Source organism: Aedes aegypti, chromosome 3 (genome assembly GCF_002204515.2).
Source record: "Aedes aegypti strain LVP_AGWG chromosome 3, AaegL5.0 Primary Assembly, whole genome shotgun sequence".
In the NCBI taxonomy this organism is placed as follows: Eukaryota; Metazoa; Arthropoda; class Insecta; order Diptera; family Culicidae; genus Aedes; species Aedes aegypti.
Window position 1 is genome coordinate 58,568,338 of NC_035109.1, and position 21,200 is coordinate 58,589,537.

The following is a 21,200-nucleotide window of genomic DNA, read 5'->3' on the forward strand; positions in this document are numbered from 1 at the left end:
TATTCCTAGTGAGGTCAAAAGGAACCTGAATTGACTGTTCTGACCTTTCAAAATTATTTCTGATAGAAGTTATTATGGGCAAGTGATCACTACCATGGGGGTCATCGATCACCTTCCACATGCAATCGAATGATAGTGAACTTGATCCCAAAGACAGGTCAAGGCGGCTTTCTTTGCCGTCGGATGAAATACGTGTCACTTCACCTGTGTTCAAAATGTTCAAGTTGAAATCGTCGCATAAGTCATAGAAAATAGCCGCTCTATAATCGTCATAAGACTCGCCCCATCCAGTACCATGTGAGTTCATATCACCCAGTATTAAAACTGGAGATGAGAGCATGGAGACTGCATTCCAGAGATGACGGCGGTTTATTGAAACTCTTGGAGGAATATAAACAGAAGCTACGCAAAGGTCTTTACCCTTTACGCTTATTTGGCAAGCAACGATTTCTATGCCTGGATGAGTCGGGATGGGGATTCTGTAGAATGAGTGGCACTTTTTGATCCCTAAAAGCACACCCCCGTAATTATCATCTCGATCCTGGCGTATAATGTTAAAATCGTAGAAGTTAAGATCATCTTCAGAAGAAAGCCATGTTTCACAGAGTGCAAATATATCACAATCGGAATTGTGAAGCAAAAACTTAAATGTGTCTAATTTAGGTTTTAGACTATGACAGTTCCACTGTAGCACAGTGATCATATCTTGTACCTCACTCGATGAATTATCCATCGAAAGATATGATCGAAGCAAGGAGGGGCCACGAAATAGTCAATTCCCTGAGATACTCTTCTATTGCGGGGAGAAAACGGTCGAGTATGCCTCTGAATGAGTCTGAAACTCCGAGGGCATTGCATATGCGATCCACAAGGGCCGTAAAAGTTATCAGTCCTCGCTTGGCCCCGGGGGTTTTCGAGGAAGAGCGAGGGACTTCAGTAGCTTTTTTCTTGCTATCTTGTCTAGAGCTTCTTTTTGAAGTATATTTAATAGGTGGAGGCGGGGGCGGCAGATCTTTGCTGCAACACGGAACGGAAGCATCAAAGACCTGTTTCTTCGGCAATTTCAAATTTGCCCCACCTCCTTTTGAATTAGGCAAACTTTTGAGGGAAGATTTCATTACCTTTCGGCGCAGTCCCGGAGAAGATTGAGACTTTCGTTTACCGGGTGCGTGTACCTCCGAAGAATCTCCCCCATCGGTTTCGTCGTCGTTCGCTTCATCGGAAGACAACTCTTGAAAAGAGTTACCAACTGGGATGGCTGATGAAGACTCTTTTGCGGACGGATTTAAAGATTTTACCATTTCCGCGTATGTCTTCTTGGAGCGCTTCACAATTGAGCGACTCTCATTTCGAATGCGTCTTTTATAAGCCGGGCATTTCTGCAGGTCATGAAGTTCCTCGCGACAGTAGCTACATTTTTCGGCTTCCTGTGTGCAAGCATCTTCCAAGTGAGCTTGGTTGCATTTGCCACAACGGGGCTTGTTGTCGCAATAGCTAGCACTGTGGCCAAGCTGCTTGCAGTTGGTACAATTGAATACCTTCGGCACGTAAAGACGCACTGGGTAAAAAGCACTGTCAATACAAACAAATTTCGGGAGGACGGAACCGGGGAAAGTCACTCGAAACGAGGCTGACGGCGAAAACACTTTCTTATTTCCTTCCATGGAAACTGATTGTAATTGTTTACAATCCAGTATAGCCACATCAGGAATGGACCGGTTCTCAAAGACGCCTTTGCCAGTCTTAATGTCTTCGCATGTTAGACTCGCGTCGATAATTTTCCCTTCCACCTCGACTTCTCGTGCCGGCACATAGACGCAATATTCCACAGTAAAAGCCTCATGCTGAGCAATTTCATTCGCTGCTTTGTAACTAGGTGCAGTTACACGCAGCTTGGATTCTTTCACTTGGTGAATAACGGTCCCAGGATATTTACGCGTCAGCTCCCGAGAAATCGAGAGCACGTTCAAAATCTTCTTTTTGCGCCGGAAATAGACAACCCAAGGCCCAGCCGAAGACGGTTGATAGAACCGCGTTCGAGCAACGAGATCTCTAGGAGGCGTATCGCCTCCATCCGATTCATCCATGCGGAAAAAAGCTTAACCGCAACCAAATGAAGAAAAAAAAATAATAATAAAAAAAAACAAAAACAAAAAAAAAATATGTGTAAAAAAATTATTAATCAGTGGACTATTTTGTACACACCTCCCCTAAATGGGTAAATCAAATTCACAAAAAAAAAAAGAAAAAAAAAAATTAACCAGTTAGTGGGCTATTTTGTACCCAACTCCCCTATACAGGCAAAATTGCACCGGGAGAGAGACAGAGGAGAAGCGAAAAACAACCTTGAACTCAACACTGTTGTTCGGAGATGCGAAAGCAATTCAATAGATAATGTATACTTATCCGTTCTACAGCAGGAGAACGTCCACGCGCCGTAGGTAGTAGACCGACCGGGTCGGCCTTCTGCCTTGTTGTTGTTCTCGGTGCGGGAGAAAATCAATCACCGATAATTGATGATGGGCGATGATTTTATTGCGGTGGAACGATACTAGTTTCACTAGTTCGCTTCCTTCGCAAAGCGCAATCGTCTAAGCACTCACTTTGCACAAAACTGAAACTTGTTTAACTCACTAATTAAACCAAAAACCCACGCGGGCGGTGGGGAAAAAGGCCTAAATGAACTCTGCAAAAAGTGCCGTACGATGAGACCGGGATCCTGTCGACCGACTCGTTCAAGCGCTAAGCAAGGAATGATGTCCTATGTGCTTGAAATCATCTTAAGGGGAAAATGCATCGAAGCCAAACCTCGAATTTTCAAGAGCACAAATCTAGAGAACATGACAACGGTTCGTGCTAAAATTCTAATCGATTGGTCACCACCAGCGAGTGACCAGTGAATAGCATTTTCAGCAAAAACGGTTGTCTGGTTCTCTAGATTTGTGCTCTTGAAAATTCGAGGTTTGGCTTCGATGCATCTTCACGTTAAGCGATGTGGGGGAGTACGGTGTGTGACGATAAAAAAAATGTCCAACGAGCTCGCTCAAATCTACGGTGAACCCACTATCTTGGGCAGGACATGTGGTAACACTGCCGGGCAACAACGGTGTTCGCTTCAAATTCAATCAGAACAAGAAAGAGTGAAGTGCGGCGATAGATAAACCGGGTGAATCAATGACAAAAGTACTAAAGACAATAGGTCAAAAGAACAGAAGTATGAAAGACAAAAGGTCGTAGAACTAAAGAGAAGGGACAAAAGATCGAAAATCGAAAAAAGTTTTATCAAAGAAGGAAAAATTTCCCATCAAACAAATAATTTTCGACCATCGTACGTTTTGTCGTTCGACTTTTTGTCCATAAATCAAACCAGGTATACCAAGATCTTAAGAGCGTGAGATGGAGAGCAGAGGAAGGAGAGAAATGGCAATAAAATTATGGACGAGAGAAGCTTTGGTTTGCAAAGGTCGTGCTACCCCTTTCAAATGTTAGTCTAGATCTAGATATTACGTCAATCATAGTAAATGCAAAAAGCATAGAATTGTACAAAATGCAACTTCAAATATACTGCAGCCCGTTTCTAGGAAAATAATAAAAACTCTATTAGGGATGGTACACAAATTATGTCACGCTTAATTTCAACTTTTTCGACCCCCTCCCCCCCTTTTGTATGAGTCTTCAAAAATTTTTGTAAGGCTTGTCACGCTTGACTTACCCCCTCCCCCCCTCTTGGAGCGTGACATAATTTGTGTACGACCCCTTATGGATACATAAATGTTTCGAACAGAAAGAAGATGGGGCTCAGCCTGTAAAAACTTGGTATGTAAAAGATCCCCCCGTAACAACAAGACGGTTTACTCTCTGTGGCTTACGTTTAATGAGCTGGAAAATAAGGTTAGTAATTACTAGGATAATTAGATACTGCGCCTGAGCTCTCTTCCCATTCCAAAGATCAAATAATTCAATTTTATTTTCATCCCTCGTGAAAAAAACGCCCATTGCGAACGACTGTCATGAATTGCGTATTTTATCCGGCCGGGCCCTGTCTGGTCCTCTTTGTCGCATCCATGATGGATTACTGCGGTCTGTCGTTTAGTCGTCGAAGAAGACTCCGCAGATAAGGAGTGGCAACTGTATGAGCAAGCGTGAGGGCTAATTCCGGCCGTCGGTTGTCACAACCATCGCTTCCCTCAGGCCACAGCAGCCATTACCTCTAAATGACGTTGCGGTCGGTTGGGATAGGCGCTACGTGATGGCGTTTGATGGATGGTGGATGCCGCTGATGCCGATGAAAAATGAAGCTGTGGCGTTCTCGTCTAGAGGATCACGTACAGTCCAACCCAGTCGCTGGTGGCTGAGGGTATGCGATGTTCTGAATGAGTCTGTGAAATACCGCGAACTGAAGTCCCACCAAATGTTGGCTTGAATTTCCGTTTTTCCCGCTCTGTAGCGCCTATTATTATGAGAAAGATATATTCCACCGAATAATATTCCAAATGTTGATTCCTTTTGAAAGATCCGTGCCACATCGGATTTCGACTACGCGTAACTTTCCATGCTTCGTTTCATTATTACCAGTATCTGAATAATGATATCGCATACCCCTAGAGTTGGCTCCCCCTTCGGGACCGCGGAAAGTAAATTCAAATTCAATTAAATAATCTGTTGGCGGCATAGTTCACCGCCAGGTTAATTTTCGATATCATTCGCGGCTGTTCACCAGCGAATTTTACCTTTTGTCGTATCTTTCGCTAATGAACCGAACATTTTCACAACAATGAACCGTATTTCACCTTTATGCAATATACCTACGCGCTCGCTTTTCAGGGGTCTGGAAAAAGGGTCAATTAAATTGCGAAAATTCGCATTTTTGCATGAATAAACAATCGAGAAGTTTCCCATCCAACCACGGCGGTGTGCCCCTTCAGTTCATTAAACTCATTTTTCATTTTTCCCAGTGTCATTCTTGTTTTCTCCGAGCACGCACCAAACCCATTACCGGTAATGAGATTTTCCAACCAGCTTTCCACGGTTTGGCATACGAGATTGCAGAAAAGCTTTGTTTTGTTGAATTTTTAAAACATTTTATAAGTTTTAGACGGAGTCCAGTTTCGAATTTGAATTCTTTTTCTCTCCCTTTTGCAATAATTTGAAGTAACATTTGAGCGTTTCGTAATCTGTGCACGATATAGATTATAAACTGATAGTCTTCTTCTTCTTTTTGGTATTATGTCCTCACTGGGACAGAGCCTACTTCTCAGCTTAGTGTTCTTATGAGCACTTCCACAGTTATTAACTGAGAGCTTTCTTTGCCTAATTTGCCATTTTTGCATTCGTATATCGTGTGGCAGGTACGATGATACTCTATGCCCAGGGAAATTAAGATAATTTTCATTACGAAAAGATGCAGGGCCTACCGGGATTCGAACCCAGACACCTTCAGCATGGCTTTGCTTTGTAGCCGCGGACTCTAACCACTCGGCCATGAACCGAGACTGACAGACTGATATCCATCCTATAAATCAAGGCATTGCAACTGTTTACAGTTGGAAAATGGACTTAAAACAACACCTTATTTCTGCGGCTCCCGAAAACTTACATATTCTATTAAAAAAGGCATCTATGAATAGAATGGTAATAGTTTCATTCACCAGATTCATGTACAAGTTTACAATTTACCACATATTGATCCTCAACGTGCGATGTATTATTGGAATTAAAACAAACAGATATATTCTTTCTATTAAAGAATAATCTTTGTAATAAAATGAAATACAATTAATGAAGTACCAATAATTTAAATGGGGTCAATTTTGACTTAAAAGTTTTAAATTTCGATACAAATTGAATTCTTAAAAAAAAAACTGATTCGACAATTAAAATAATTCCTAGAACACAATAAACTTCTAGAGAATGCAATGGACTACGATGAAAACGGTTCCTGTTACTAAAAGCACCCATTTTGCGGAAGTTTTCCATAAAAATCATATTTGATCTCAATAAATAAGAGCTATAACTTATTGCAGCTAAATAAATATATATTTTTTTTTTTGAGGCAGAAAACCTGACAATATACTGAAGAACACTTCATTGTTGCCCGCTTGCCCAATTTTCCCTATGTTTATGTTTCTATGATGTTTGTGAATATTTCAAACTGATTGCGTAAGTTCAAATAATTCTCTACTTGCCTAGCATCATCTGGGAAATACAATGGATCATTTTAAAATGCACTACGGTGGCCGATAGAGTCCATATCGTCCATTTTCGTCCAAAAACCAATTTTAGAATATTCAAGGGCTGTTACTACATTATCTTTCGCAAATTAAACAATGCTCATTTTAAAACCAATGCACGTATACATTTAAGGGTTTGTTCCGCTTGATTAACTATTATTTTCCGCTATTTCCTTCGCTTGTCCTGTATGAAAATATTTTTTTTGGGATATTTTCTCCATTTTTTGTGAGTTTTCAAATTTGTGTTGAATTGAGAATCCTGGCCATCCGGCAGACGAATACCGGCAAGTTGGTCTTAACTCCATGACACGATAATCAAGCTATCACGATGGGCGTCCCGCATGAGCTGCAGATAACGTTAAACACAATCATCACCATGTCCTTCCTTCCATAAATTGTCACCATTAGCCTCGAATGGTCACGAGTACCCTGGCTCTAGAGTTTGCAATCCCGGGAATATTTCCCGGGAAATGAGATTTCCCGGGAAATGACTTTCTGTTTCTCGGGATTCTCGTATTTCCGGGGATTTCCGTATTTCCCAGAAAAATTTACTTCAATAAGGAATTGACAATCTATATTCAAATAAAACCATCGCACAATTTACTTTTCATATCATATTGTCACACTGCCTTCAAACCCGATCGCGCCAGTGAGACTCGTGACGCGCTTCAATACGCCGCATTTTGAAATCAGTTTTGTAGTGTGGTGCTATATTCCTACGAAAACAGTAATTTCAAATAAGTGTTGGTCTTGATTTCTACCGGATGTTTAATACCATCCAATGTCCTCACTAGATCACTAATTATATTTTGATGTTTATTGGTTGTTTTTTTTTTTGTAATCAAATAGTTATTGAAAGATCCATATCTTTATGACGATATGTTTTTCAAGAAAGTTTATATGCAATATAATATGAAAGAACTTTCGAGGGATGATTTGAGTAAGGTTACAAAGTTTTCATGGTTTCTATTCAATGTAACAATCACAATTTTCAACGAAACTCTACACGAAGAAATCAGTTTTTTAAACTCAAATTTGTGTTAACTGCATTAAGTTTTTACTCACGGTTGTTTTGCTTCTCTTGCAATGGCAATGTTGTCAAAAACAGAGATAGACGCACCGACCCTGCGTCAAATGTCCGTGGAAAAAGCTAAATTTGGGTTTTTTCGAGTTTACCTAAATTTAAGTTGGTTTTAACCCTCTACGGAGAAACGAAACCTGTTGTGAAACGAAACCTACCTACTAAGGGCATTTTAGTTAACCCTAGTATGGGTTATCCCACAGAAGAGCCGAATTGAGTCAAAAGAAGTCAAAGTTAGATTGATTTGTGGTTCCGGTGATTTGTGGCAAAAAGGTTGATTAAATGTTGGCAAATACTATTTTAACTTCCTCTACGTGGATTTTTACTTTATTTTACAAACATATTGTTGAAAAGCCTAGAAAAAAACAGATCAACAGATTTTTTGGAGAAAATTAAATACTTATAAAAATGAGAAAAACCGTACACATTCACTGGCTTAGAATTAAATATGGATAATTTCGAAAAACTCTTATCTGATTAACATTTATGTTTATATTTTATAGTTGTAAGAATTTTCCGGGATCCCGGGAATTCCCGGTAAATGACAATTTTATTTCCCGTTTCCCGGGAAGTCAAATCCCGGAAAATTGAAAACTCTACCTGGCTCCATCCCGTACTTATTTTGGTACTGAAAAAGCGAATAAATTATTAATAACACAAAAAATGCGTTTCGGCTCCGTAAAGTATTGAGCCTCAAATAGACAAACTAGTTAAAAAAAAACAATGAGGGTGCGGAGCTATTTAAGCACTACTTTGATTCACTTTGGCACTTCTCGGCCGAATTAACTAAAACTTTACTAAAATACGGGCTTTAGTATGACGCATATTATGTCCAAATATGAGCTCTGTAGCTTTCAAAAAACCCCACTGTCGAAGTGAATCAAAAGTGACAAGAATTGGATCCGGCCCTATCTAAAAAAGGTCATCCTTTGGCTTTGTTATTTTCTTTGTTGACTGAAATTTTTAAATCTTTTTTGGCAATTTTTTGTCCAATCTTTGGTTATTTTTTCCATAGACATTTTCCGGAAAAATTCTTGTAAAAATATTGCAGCGTTCCATTGCGATATATTAGATTGCCCGACCAGAACCACATAACAAGATTATAACACATTCCTAACAGCAGCAGTTATAAATAACAGAAGTTGATATAATTTTGTTATCAAGATGGCTTTGTTCTAAACTTGTTATAATTTTAGTAACATATTTGTAACAACATTTGTTATATTTTTGACATCGCATTTATAAGTTTCTTGTAAATAATTGTGGGCTTCGTAGCCGTGCGGTAAGTGTCAACAGGCATTTAGCCGCATCGTGTTAAGGAGTGTGGGTTCGATTCCCGCTGCAGGCCGGAAAACTTTTCGTGAGGAATGCTTTCCGACTGTGCCACTGGGCGTTGCATGCTAGTCCGTTGTCTAGTGTGGTGCTTCCTTCAAAGGACTAAGGTCCACTGGAAGCATTAACGTGTCGGTGTCTATTAAAAACAAAATATCCGGTGTCATAAACAGTAACATAGTTAGCAATACATTTGTTATTTTGTAACATCGTTGCAACTCATTCTGTAATAATGTGGTTATAATTATGACAGGGTTTGTTAAATTTTAGTTTAATTTGGTGCAAATTTTGTTAGAATTTTCGTTATTTTAACTACTAACGGTACATATTTTATAACAACTGGTAATAAATCTTTGATCTGTTTAGTAGAATACCTATAAGTAGATGAAAAAACCGAGTTCAGTACTATACAATTTAATTCCACTAGAGTTTGTATCCTTTGACAGATACGCGTATTTCGACCTCAACTGTAAGGCCGAGTCGATTGTAACTCGAGTCGAGTCTAGTACACGACACTGAAGACGGCCTTACATTTAACAACTGGTGTTATAAAAAAATCATATCAGGGGAACACATTCTGTTATAATCTTGTTTCTTCCATCTGGTCGGGTAAGCATAAGCATTGATGACCTTACAATTCGTAGTTGCTGCTCCATGATTGACATGAATAATCAAAATTGAACAGGGAACCAACAGAAGTAGCTTGGTAGTAGCGAACCATCTTCAATGTACTATTTCGAGGACTCCGAACTTAGAAATGTCAATAACGGCGTCGGCCACGTCCTTATGGTCATCGGGGAAGGGAAGGAATGTAAGTGTGACGTTCGTTGCTACTAGAGATCGAGATCACCTCTGCATCTCCACGGTTTTCACAGGAAGGATGTTTGTTAGTGGGGGGAACAAAAGCAGTACCGTCGTTGGAGGTGACAATGGGTCAAAAAAGGATATGTGCGATTTATTTTTTGAATAACTATCGCAATTTAACTCCAATAAACTTCAAATTTGGTGTGTATGTACTTTGATGGTACATTAAGAACTGTTCAAAAAATTAAAGACAAATATTTATTCACAGCGGCACCACAAGTGAATGAAAAATGACCCAATCTCACCCCATAGAGGGGGTGACATTGGGTCACTGTAATTGAAATAACTTGTTTTTGAGAATATGATTTCAAAACCATTCATAACTGAAAAATATTCACAAAAAACGATGCAAACAAGACAAAAATATATCTAAGATGTTTCACAAGTATGATAAACCCACTTAAAAGAAAGATTATACTGAAAATTGAAGAGCTATGAGAAAAAATATGTAAACGCAACTTTATCGTCAAGTTAACATAAATTTTCTTGGTTTTTCCCTCAAATTGTCTTCAAAGTCTCATCTCCATTGCTATAAAGCCCATTCAGTTTTCCCAAAGGTGTACTAAAACAGTGATTATTTTAAACCTTCGCAAATAGTTGAATTTCGGTGCGACATTCCACGATCAATAAATTTCAGGCAGAAGTTGAAGTCATAATCCCAGTATTTCAGCGATCCAACTCATTTGTACTTCCGTGAGATGTTTATATAATATGAAAACACTAATAAATAATCAAATTTAGAAAAAAATAACACCCTTTTGATAAAAATTTACGATGTTGCTGCGCACGAAACACAGTTGCTGGTTTGAGAAGTTGTCAAAATGCGTTGTATTGTTATTTAATGCACGAAATACTTAAGTAGACTTGTTTGATGTTTCAGAGATGCTGTGTTTAGAAAGAATAAACACATCTTAATGAAAAAAAGAACACCCGGCACCGTAAAATGTCAAAAAAGTGGACTTGGAATTTCATTTACTATCGTTCTTGCTTGACCCAATCTCACCCCCATTTTCAATGTTTTAGATATCGTACCGAAAAAAATTTTTTTTTTTTGGGAAAATCAAACAGATTCCGGAAATACCTGTGATGAGTAATGAAAAGACTTTCAACATTCTACTAATACAACGATAGAGGCTAGAGTACATGCTTGATACTTTGTATAGGAGAAATTTAATGTTGTAAATTTTATCTAGTTTCAACATGCAAGTTTATTGATGTAGTAAACAAAAACTACTATTTCTAAAAATGTATATTGTTATGAATTATGTGTAACATATGAATTATTAATTTTAGTAATATCAGCGTTATTAGCTGAAATATTTCACAAAACATATTTTTCCGTTTTGACTCAATCTCACCCCCTAGACCCATTGTCACCCCCATCGACGGTAGCAGTGGAAAATCAAGATGGTGTTAATTTTGTTTCGCTGGATGTATCGCCCTTTTCAAAAATGTCATAGCACGACTATTGTAAATGCATTATTTATCGAATGTTGTTAACTTGCCAGTTTACCAACTTGTATGCTTCTTCTTCTTGACATTACGTCCTCACTGGGATAAAGCTTGGTAATCAGCTTAGTGTTCAATGGGCACTTCCACGCAGTGTTTGGATTTTGATCCCAATAAGCCGATCGATCCATATTCGGAGAGTGTAACAGTTCGCGGCACATCGCATTCGGAGAGCCCTATGGATGTAAGATGGAGAGAGTGAATTCTCGTTTGGTACGTGGCACGAGAGCGTTCAAGAGCAGCAACTCTCACAGACTGCAACAGTATCGAGCCATTCGGGTAATTTATGTTTTGCATAAAATTGGTAATAACTTTCATAATTTCTGGTAATGCAGCCGTTAACAACCTAGTCTATAGTCTATTATACCCTTGAACACCCCTTTAGTTGCAAACATAGCACAGAACATGAAAAATATTCGCCTTGTTTCTTGATCAGAATGAGAGTGGGTCAGCGAATCTTACAAGTGTTGAAACACAGTGATCGGCGCCAAGCAGTGGGTGGTGTGTATCTGTCTTTTTTCCTTCCGTGGCCATCCACGAACGATAAATGTCATGCGTGTTGTATGAATGCAGGCGGATAAATGGGATGAAATTATGGCTCGTGTGTCAATGATCGTTAAATTTTCCAAAGCCTGCTTCCACAGTTATTACCTATTTTTATTCTTTGCCAAAGTTGCCATTTTCGCATTCGTATATCATGTGGCAAGTACGGTGATACTCTATGCCCAAGGTAGTCAAGGAAATTTGCATTACGAAAAGATCCTGAACGGACCGGGAATCGCACCCAGACACCTTCAGCATGGCTTTGCTTTTGAGCCGCGTTCTCTAACCACTCGGCTAAGGAAGACCATTTTTAAAGATATTACCCCTATTACTTCTACTGGTACTCTGCTATACATGTTCCAGAATTCTATCAAGGATTCTTTTACCAAATTTTCTGAATGTTTATTTTTTTATTATTTCATGATTTCTCCAAAAGTTTTACTGGATATCTTTGATGAAAATCTTTAAAATTCTCTGATGTCTTTTTTAATTCTTTTATGATTTTTTTCAAAATCAAGGCCTAAAGTGACCCCAAGAAACATGAATTACTCCTTGATCACCAACATTCCTACATAGATTCATTTAGAAGCTACTCTGTGAATATTTCTTTTAGAAACCCCTAACAGTTATTTCTCAGGACATTTCTATGAACATAACTTAATTTCTTAACATTTCTATGAACATAATTTAATAGATTCGTCCAGAATTTCTAGATTTTATCATGTCTTTTCCCAAGAATTTTTGAAAAAATCATCAAAAAGTCAGGAATTTTTCCTAAAAATACTTCAGAAATTTTTTCAGGAAGTCCTCCAAAGATTTATCCAGGACTTTTCATAAGGATAACCTTTGCAGAAATTTATGGAATGCAAGTAGTACTATCTTGAGAAATGTACTTCCTTCTGCAAGTTGATTTTTTTGGTGTTCTTATAGAAATTCATAAATAAATCAAAATTATAAAAATAAAACCCTAAAAATCTATTTTAACTATAATTGAAATAAAAATTCATTCAGGAGTTTCTTTATGAATTTCTTCTCAAAGTATTTAAAAAACTATATCAGAAAAACTACGAAGGATTTATCCAGATCTGTTTGGGTTGATAAATTTTCTCAGGATACTGCAGTCATATTTGGTAGAGTTCTTAAAAATGTTCATACTTAAATTATTATTATTAATATAAAACCCAGCGGAAGCACTGAACGAAATCGTGATTTGTTTTCCTTTGATCTATAATCCAATGTACATTTGGAAGAATTCTGAGAAAAATATTATAGAAAAATCATTTGGAAAACATCTTGGAATAATATGCAGGGAAAATGCCTAATCAATTTCCAATTACCTTCAGAATTTTGCAAATCAAGAAGCCCAATGAGCATTCCCATTGAAATTGCTAGAATTATTTCTTAATATTAGTCAAAGGAAAAATCTTTGGAATATTTTTGTTTTTGTGAAACATTACCTCCTTAAATATTGCTTGGAAATGTTTTTAGTGGAATTCCTGGTTTGGTGTGAATTCTTCATTGATTCTAGAATTATATTAGAACTTCTGGAAGTGTTTCCAAAAGAGTTCTTTATGGAGATCTCAGAGGTTAATCAAACTAACTTTCATGTCCGTCGCAGGTTAATGAAGAACTTCTTGGAGTCGTAGAAGGCAAAATCTAGAGAGAGTTATCAAAGCAATTTCTTAAAGAATATCTGGAGGGATTACTACAGATATAAAAGAAAAATAAAAAACTTGAAACGATTCTTTTAGAAACATAATTTCTTAAGCGTTATGATGGGTGTGATCTCCAATCAAGTTCGAGATGGAACGCATGAAGAAATTTACCGAAAATATGGAGAGGTATTCCCGAAAGTGATCTTAGTTTTATACATGAAAGCATCCCAACAAACTTCTCAGTGTGTTCTTTGCTAAAATTATTGAAGCAATCCATGATGTAAATCTTTGTATTTTAGAAAACAAAGTTTTGTAAGGATTGCAGAGATTATTTTTTGGAAGTGCCTTTAGAAAAATGCTATCTGAAATATTTTTAGAAATTTTCGGGTGAAATGACAAAAACTTCTAGAAAAGGCGGGAGGCAGAAATATCTAAGATTAGGGCGGTTCAAAATTTAAAAATGTTTGAAAATCCAATCTCCCATATGTTTCTTACCATCCTTACCAAAGAAATAGTGTTCTGTGAAGTTTTCAGCTTTCTAGGTGGTGATTTAAAGGTGGCCCAAAGACAAAGTAGGTTTATATGGAAATTACTATGGAGAAATTTTGAGAAATGTTCCAAACACGCTAGTACTGTAATGTAAGTACAAACTTATTATCCCATATCAAAAATTCATTCTTCAAATCATAATAAAGAAATTTGCCGAAGAGATAAACTCAATTCAACGAATAGCAGAAGAGATATTCATAAGTTTGTTTGTTATTATTTGGCTCAATATGAGATTAAAGCCCTGCAAACATCTGCAAAAACCCCAAACAAAATTAGCTCAAAAGGGATTTGTTTCTTCAGCAACATCGATCATTAAGGTTCAAAGATTCGATTCGATTCGAATATATTGCTGAGGACTCGATTGAGAAATTCAAGTTACTCCTAAGAAGGTTTCTTGGAATAAATTATTATAATGATTGTCGAATAAATTCCCTGAACAATCTAAAAAAAAGCAGACATTGAAAAGGAATCCTATGAAGATTTTCTGGCGAATATGTGGAGTTGTCTCCTATCGAATTCATTGCAAATTTTTCGAGTAATTCATAATCTATTTTATTTCAAGATAACTTAACAGATGCTTCAAAAAAACATCCACAACATTCATTCAAAACTGTTGATACATTATTTTTATGATGTCGGGTAAGATCTTCGGGAGAAGTTCGATTGTTAACCGAATTGGTAGAGTTATTCAGAAAGTTAATCATGGTGCAATTTTACGTTAACATGAATTCTGGAGACAATCTTTTAAAAATTAGCGAAAATATTTAAATTCACCTATGTAGCAAATCAGTTGAATCTGTTTTTTTTTCCTCAGCCAGGGGTCGGGTCTCAATGGCCCTTGGTACAAATCACAAGACCCTTGAGGCTTGAATAAATGGTTTATTTGAACAGATCAACTAAGATCAATATTTAAGGTAACTTTTAGCGGTAGCTTTATGAAAAAACAAAGGAATTCACTTCATCAATAGTAGAAATTTATAAGCGTGGATTTCAACTGTTTTCTGTCCGTCTGTTTTGTGCTATCGTTCTGAACCTCGGATGCAGCCGAAGATTTGTATCAAAATTTGAACCGAATGTTTGGGTTTAGGTTCAAGTTCGAGTGTTCAAGTTCGAGCAGAGCTCAAGGAGAGTACGAAACCGCCTGAACCAACGTGTCCGATGTTCGTTTGGGAAGACTGAATAGATCCCATTTGTAACACTTTCATTATTAAAGAGTTACTCTTGGGAAATTGAAAAATTGTTGTATCTGGCCATATCAAGGAAGCGAAGAATTTTGTATAAGAATTGCAAGCATTAAAAAAAAAAAGATCAAATGGATATTGAGTCATGATATTTCAATCGAACTATGTTTCACACGAAAGATAAAATCCTTTCTAGCTTGCCACAAATTAAAACACTCAAATATTCAAAAGATTATTTTTCGAACTCATTTAAAAATCTGTTTAACAAATATTTTATACAAATTTGCAACTGTTGCACACAATTGTGAGGTACTGGAACAATTATAAGTGCGGCTACGGATTCAGTAGCCCCAAGACTACTGGAGACAAATCTTTGTTCTTTGGAACACGTTCAAAGGTTTTTATTTTGTATCCGCCAGTGAAATGCTGTCGAAAATATTATTTGCAGATTTCGTCAATACTCGAAAATGATTTTTGATATTTAAGCATAAACCTGTCAGTTGGACTCCTTGGTGATTTTTGGGAAGATTTTTATTGGATTACTAATAAGATTATTAGCAGTATTAAGAATGAAGATATAAAGGTAAAATTTTAAACGTTTTATTTTTCTTTCATAGTCTTCCAGAAATTATGTCAGTAAATGGATCGTGCGTAAAACACGTGGTCATCTGTGAATAATTATACAGCGTAACAAAAATAACCTTTTTGCGTTTTTCAAGCATGCAAAACAAGACTTCAACTTTCATTTCAGATGTATATTGTATTCAATTGCTCGATCACATTCAGGGATTGAATCCTGAGAAAATTGAGAGAATCTCTCACGTATCGCTCTCTGTAACTATCATAACATGCTGCACATTATGAGAGACTGTTTATCGTATACTGCTACAAGTTTGATCAGATTGGGGGGATAGTAGTGCATGATAAAACCCCTCTAAACATGCTCCAAGCCTGGGGGACACTGTTGTTATTGGAAGTTCGTGGATTGTTTATCGTGCCAGTAAAGAAAAACACCTATCCCCAACGGTAAACAAGCGAGAAAAATGGATTTTATCATCGCTCTCTCGTTGGGGCTCTCGCTCGCTGCTTCCATTTATCAGACTTGTTACACCTTGCGATACAATGACGATCGTGGACCGCAACAGATGGGATGTTTTTCTTTGCTTGCTTTGATCGGGCTTCATTCTCAAATGAGAGCGAATTCTGCAACGCCTGATCACATTAGATTAAATCAACTTTTTAAACCTGCTTGCAGATACAACATATACCCGCATACGTTATCGTTAGGCTAAAGAAGGCTCTCCACAAATCATGTAAAACATCTACTATTATCAGCAGAATAAGTCCATAAAAAATCACGCCAAAAGTTCGAGAAACTTTCTAAAAATGCGCAAAGAAATACCCAGAAAAGGCTGAAATAAATACAACAAACAATCTTGCATGACACGGTTATAGGGTGGTTTCTACGAAAACCCCCTTCAACAATTGAATTTCCCAGTTATATGGGGGTTTCTTAGCGAAGATAAAAAAAAATACAGATTTTCCTATGCAGTGGAGACTCAATTTTTCAAAAAAAAAAAAAAAAATAAATAAAATAAAAAAATGGGGAACTTGACTACATTGGGACATATTGTTTCGAGTTTTGACGTGTTAATATTTGTTTATGAACCACGTTTCCGACCTACGTAGACTTTTAGGGAGGCGAGGAACATGGGCGTTGCCAAGATTTTTGTTTATCAGGGGAAAAAGAGTGGCCCTCACAATTTCATTCTTTAATTTTGCGCCAAAACGTTCTTTGTACACTGTCTCTGCCCCCTTTTGCATGAACCATAAAACTATGCTGGATATCCACCCTACGTTTTCACAGTAAGTAACGAAAGGTCCTCAACGCGCCTTGTAACTAGGTTACAAAATTAAGAAAAAAAATAGATAAAGATTCATCAGGAAAAAGCATACAAATAAACTAAGTAGCGTTAGTCGCGTACCCAGTCTCTGATCAAAGTCATGCTGAGATACGCCAAAGAGGTTCAATACGTGAATGTCGAAGTCGATTAAGGGGCCCATCCATGGATGGCTCTTTAGAATCTGACAAGCCGAAAATCACCGAATGAGTCGTCTTCGGGATCGAATAAGACTTGAATCTATCAAAACTGCCTTAGCCCATGCTCTCGTAATTTGACCAGCCAAGTGTAAAGACCTGTTTCGCACATCGTGAAAAGTGCCAGGTGACACCTCAGAGTGATAGCCATTGTTGAGTGTAGAGAAGGCATTGTTCTTTCGTCAAGCCTACTGTTCGGAAGAAAGTAGATAGTTGTGCCAAGTAAAGTGAATTGAAAAGGACTACGGCAAGCTTAGGAGAATTAATTACAACCTTCGTGACATTATTGGTTGACGGGTCAGACCGACGTGCGAGGAATCCTTCGAACGAAGGCGTCACCCCTAGGTCGAAAGCCTAAGTGACTAGGCACAGTGAGACGCACGTGGAGGATTATCGTGCAACAACATCACACGTCACCGGCGAACCGGTACAATCGGTAAGAGCACGTGCAGAGGAGGTGCCGCCATACGGTGAATAGCGTAAGCTTAGTCCAACCCACTTGGTTACGTCGTCAACGCTACCCACTGCAGTAGATCTCGTTTCCACCAACAGAGGGCTACCGCAAGACGACGTAAAGTTAAGGACAACGCTCGTCAGACCCTGAATGACCGTCAAGTCGATGCATCATTGGAGATCTTGCAGTCACGTGGTGCGCTGCCGCATGCCGGGTTCCTGTTGGGCAAGTAATGATTAAAAAACCAATAACTATGTACAAAACTAACCCTTAGCAAGTAAGATCAAATTTTGTAAGGAAGCGCATGAAGTGAAGTCAAGAGAGGAGGTGCAATGAAGCATAATAAAACCATTGCAAGATGAGATAGGAAAAGCAACTACAATTTTTCAATTACACAACGCAATCCTTGGGCTAATTGTGTGAGTTGGGTTAATGCAGTCTCGGTTTTGTTACGGAAGTTTAGAATAGGCTCTGGGAATGGGTGCCTTATCCACGGACTAGGAACCATTTCCACCCTGGATTTGAATACGTTTGTTTTAAGATAACTCAGTTAGTGAATTTGGTGCGTCAGTTTCGGTCGTGGGTCGGGATATACACGATTTGGATTTACCTTGAGGTCTCTCCGCCGGGCACGGGATTATTTGAGATAAAAACTCGCATCTTCACGGCAAGGATAAAGTCTTGCCTGGCGCTAAAGTGAAGTTTGTCTGCGGTTTCCTTTCCGATCACCCGCATTACCCCGTTACAGCCTTGAGTAACGGGTCCATTTAACGTCTAGGAGAATTACTTATTGGAAAAATTCTGAAGCTTCGATTCGTAGTGATCCCTTTGAGCGTCAATTTTGTACAGGCCAGTATGACCGTTGAATGATCTCAGAATTTTTTCTTAGGACACCGGGATTTATAAAAAAAGGCGTATGAAAACCCATTTAGCATTTTTTTCAATACTCCTTCAAAACGCTATCAGTAATTGCCTCGAAGCTCTTCTTAGAATTCCTATAAGTATAATTCATAGAATATTTCAACTGGAGATTTGCATATCAATTTTCAAAGAAAAAGGTATCGTTCGTAATTGTTTTATATTATTTGGTTATATCTATTGCGATCATGCGACTCAAAGGTAAAGGGAGGCGATAGAAGATATTTGCAAATGATAGAAATGAATAGGTGAATAGGCGTCGCAAGGGAGTGACAATATTATTTTCTTTTTTTATTAGGTGGTGAAAACTGAGCAGGCCATTGTAAGTAAGCATTGAAGAATCCTGTATTTTGCCTTCTCTACTTCTCTACTGGAGAAGGGTTGGCTCAAAGCTTTGAGCTTTGCTACCAACACAGGCAAAATACAGGAGGCTTCAATGTGCTCTTATACCTACGGCAATCAATCGAACGGTTCTATCGATCGATGACTGATATTGGGAATTAAGACGCAGTCAAAGATTGTTTGTCTCAATCATATGTGCTCTAGGGGCCCAGATAGCCGTAGCGGTAAACACGCAGCTATTCAGCAAGACCAAGCAGAGGGTCGTGAGTTCGAATCCCACCGGTCGAGGATCTTTTCGTAAAGGAAATTTTCTCGACTTCCCAGGGTATAGAGTATCATCGTACCTGCCACACGATATACACATGCAAAAATGGTCAATCGGCAAAGAAAGCTCTCAGTTAATAATTGTGGAAGAGCTCATAAGAACATTAAGCTGAGAAGCAGGCTCTGTCCCAGTGGGGACGTAATGCCAGAAAGAAGAATATGTGCTCTTCCCGCCAGTCACCACATGATCCAGTAAGAATTGCATTTCTTATTAGCCCAATTTTACATAAATAGGTGAAGGTATCGACCTGTATCTGGCTACGTTCGAGCGTGCATGATATCGAACATCATCATAGTGTAAAAGTGGTACAACATGACGAACATTTTTTGATGTATTTAAAAAAGGCTGACAAAATTGGGTAAAAAAGTTGACAAAATCGCGGGCTGACAAAATCAAAACTGTATTGCGAATTCTTTATTTTCTTAAATTTTGATTTAAGAATTTACTTTCTCTAGGTTCCACGAAATATTTGTAGACATTTTAAAGGACCACGCCTCAAAAAGATCAGGAACCAATGTCGCCTCAAAAAACTTCGGAAGCACTTCTTTAAATACATCTCTTTTTATAGTTTTCGTGTAATTCAGTCACAATTGCTTGAAAATATTTTATCGTAACCGAAGTCATACTCATTCGGGGTTGGCATCACATCAAACGACGCACAGTCTGAAACAAATTCCAAGAAAATCTACCACAAAGTATTTCCAAGATACATCAACTCCAACAAAGACAGTGCTCCATATAGGATTGCATCCAGTTTCGGTTTCCGTTCCCCGAAACAAGAACCGTCTTACGGGGTGTAGTTGATCAGTGGGGTTAAGTTGATCATTCCGGTACATGTATAGTCTGTCAACAGTGCTATAATTAGATTTCAATTATCAAAATTTATGTGATGTCGCATTGCCTGATAGCTGCACTTGATTTCCCATGGAAAAACAGGATTTTTAGGATATGTTTGATGAACTGTTGAAAGGTTTTGCTCGAAACAATCGACTTTTACCGAGCCCATGTAAATACACCATTCAAATAAACTGTCTCATAATTTTTTTTTCTGAACCCAGTTTTGAATTTGATTTGAGTACAAAAATAATTTCAAATAAAATTGCCTACATTTAGGCGTTTAATGTGTTTTAATCTTTATTTCATAAACTGCAATTCCAAGTTCTACCGATTTTACCACAAGTTCTATGAATTTTGAGACTTGATTCGGATTCAGTGACCTATATTTAGTGAACAGAATGTCTTTTTATTTTTGGAAACCTATCACTGTATATGATCAACTTCACCCCGCAATCAAAAACTTCACATTTATGATTTCTATAAAATATGTTTGTTATTATTACAGCATTTTGTTAAAAAAAATCCTCTACATATTTTGATGAACATTCAACCAGTACTGGTTTAAAAAATATTTGGGTGATTATACATGCATCCCACCAGATATAATTGAATAGAGTCGCTCAAAAACGATCAACCTCACCCCATTTTACGGTACGATAAAAATCAACATACTAGCAACGGAACCTCCAAGTCTGAAGAAGGCAAGGATGTTGCGTTACCGATTGGGACCAGGATTAGGAGGACCTCCTCGGAAGTAAGCGAAACAGCTGCCAAGCTGATTGAGATCACCGCTGCTTGCTGCCTTTTGTGGCCCCGCACCGAAAAGAATGTTAAGCGAAGTCGAAAGAATTGCTCGACCAAGTGTAACTGTGTCGCTGACAGCAGTTAATGGGTTTTTTGGGAAATTGTTTTCTGGTTGTGTGTATGTGCCCGCTGGCTTGTGATTTCGATATTCACAGAAGGAACGGAAGCCGGAGCAGTTTGTCGGGAAAAGTGTTTTAGCGCGAAACAAAATTGTGATTTCCTTGAGTGGTTTCAATTTATGTCTGCTTTGTATGAGAGTGGATGGAGAATATGGAAGATTAAATGAAGCAGAACGGGAACGGATCGCTGCACTATGAAGCATTGGAGGGTCAAAATCGAACATCTGAACTTCGGGCTTATTCAAGAGATTTGTACAAAATAGTAACTGAAAATGAGGAGTAAGGTTGAAGTCGACACATTCCGTTATTTATTATTTGAGTCGTGTGGCTCAAACATATTTGGGATAACCTTCAAATTA